This window comes from Bombina bombina, chromosome 7 (assembly GCF_027579735.1).
Source record: "Bombina bombina isolate aBomBom1 chromosome 7, aBomBom1.pri, whole genome shotgun sequence".
Classification (NCBI taxonomy): domain Eukaryota; kingdom Metazoa; phylum Chordata; class Amphibia; order Anura; family Bombinatoridae; genus Bombina; species Bombina bombina.
In genome coordinates this window covers 188,820,209-188,822,435 of record NC_069505.1, presented here as the reverse complement: position 1 = coordinate 188,822,435, position 2,227 = coordinate 188,820,209, and the positions used below count along the sequence as shown (strand labels likewise).

The 2,227-nt window shown below is 42.4% G+C and overlaps 1 pseudogene; it reads right to left on the bottom strand.

The window, feature by feature from the left end:
• Positions 1 to 1,254: 1,254 nt before the first annotated feature.
• On the bottom strand, positions 1,255 to 2,003 carry LOC128635819 (akirin-2-like; annotated as a pseudogene).
• Between the last annotated feature and the right edge of the window lie 224 nt (positions 2,004 to 2,227).

The following is a 2,227-nucleotide window of genomic DNA, read 5'->3' as shown; positions in this document are numbered from 1 at the left end:
AAGCTTGGTTAAAAGCCTTGAGATCTGTTGTTGTTCTGAAGATGGCAGTTTGTTCCATTCCTCGAAGCGATGATGCAAGTGGGAAATCCCCACCTGTACTGGATCTGTTGATCCTTAAGTGCAAGATGTGATCCTACGCTTCTGAAGCGTGGTTGGACACAGGTCAGTGAAAACTTGTATTTCGGAGCCATCATACATAATAGGATGCTTGTTCCTGGAATGCTTAAGATGTCTTCTCTATCTTATAAGATAGGCAGCTTAACAATTATGTCCCTGGCGGAGCCCTTGCTGGTGCTGGGCCTCAGGGCTCTGTGTGCATGTTCCACCTGAAACATCTGCTGCATTTGGAGAGTTCTTAATAAATTTGAACAATTCTTGAATGTATTGATTTATATCAGGGGGGCTGATAGACTCTGGGATCCTCTAAGTCGCAAGTTGTTCCGCCGACTGTCCCTGGCGGAGCCCTTGCCTAGGTGGCTTGGGCCTCAGGGCTCTGTGTGCATGTTCCACCTGAACATCTGCTGCAGATTTGGAGAGTTCTTATAAATTTGAACAATTCTTGAATGTATTGATTTTATATCAGGGGGGCTGATAGACTCTGGGATCCCTCTAAGTCGCAAGTTGTTCGCGCCGACTTCTATTTTCGAGATCTTCTACTCTATCAGTCAAATTCTGTACCGTAGCGTCATGGCTTTGTATACTGCTAGCCTGATGCTGTAGGTCAGAACGCAAGGTTTCCTGCATTTCTTCTTCCACTTGAACAACCTATGCTCTACTGCGCACAATATCTTTTTTTTTTTTTTTTTTTTATTTACAACTAAATTCCAGTACTACAAGGCAGTTAGATGGAAAAAAAAATGCTTTAAACATTTGTTAAAGACTGAAAGAATAAATAAAAAAATTTAAACAAAAACAAGTCATAAATTCAATCTTAACTTTCCCACAATGTTCCTTTAATAAAGACATGCCCTTATTATTTGCTCCCCATTCAAAAACAGTCTTATGCCATAATAAAATAGTCTCAGAAAATTACTCCACATCAAATTGTTGAATACCATTCTGCTGTGTAGTTATTAAAACCTCAATCCATCGATGCCATTCTAATGCAACTTATTTACACACTTAGCAGAGGGCATGTTCTTAAAACACCAGCATTAGTCGCATTCAATTTAAACATACAAAAGAAGCCAAATTTCAATGAAACAGCAAATGGGGCACTGGTATATTAATACAGGTAGCAGAAGATCGCATATCCAGGTGGTGCGGACATCAGGGGGCACTCCAAAACCAGTTGCTGCATAAGAGTGGTTGCCACTGACAAAAGCTTGAAATAACCTGTGTTTACAGGGAAGAAGGGATCATGGCATTGCTGCTGTTCTTAACTAGGACTTCTTGCAGTAATTAGGGAAATGGTATCCAAGAAAGGCAAAGAACAATTCATGAAACATAACTAGCAGGCTGTTCTCCATATCGTCGCATAATCTGATCATGCGTAAATTTCACAAAAGCATCATATTGTTCTGCAAGTTTTGTGGTCAAAATTTCTTCATATTCCTCGCAAATTTTATCTTCTCGTTCTTTAAGGAGACGTTCACATATCATTCCAACCTGTCTTAGAGTAAAAAGTGGCTGTTCCTTTCGTAATGTTGAGGAAGCGGATGATCCAGGTAAAGTTGGCCCAGAAGGGAGGAAAGTCTGTGGCTGCCCTTCTGTAGAACAGCAGGGGTCTGTATGTTGAAAGCTGCTTTCCAAGTGTTTTCTCTTTTGCATCTGTTTATACTTTTGCTTTATGTTTTAAAGGATTTGTTCTGCAGCGAGTCGGGATGACACCTCCCCAAAGGGCGAGGGCTCCATGCGGAGGTATTTTTGAGGGGAAGGCCCTGAGGGGGATAGTGGGGTACATCTTCTCCTCTTGGGAGAAGCAGCCGGACTCAACAAGGGATCGAAATCGATAGTCCTTTTTAATGTGGCTCCACATGCCATGGCCATACACGCCAACCAGGTTGAATATGCTCAAAGCCGGTGCAGGACAGCAGCGTCTCCCGTGTATACAATTAAGAGGCGGCCTAACACCGGGGTCCTCTCCCCAGTAACCAATCCATTTTTTAAAGGGCTTCACGCCGGCTCCAGTACTCGATATACGAATTGTGTCGTTCCTGAGGGTCAGATTAACCGTTAATAGTGTTTGGCAAGGCACTAGGTAACTTTTCAGAACAGGATGGTAAAA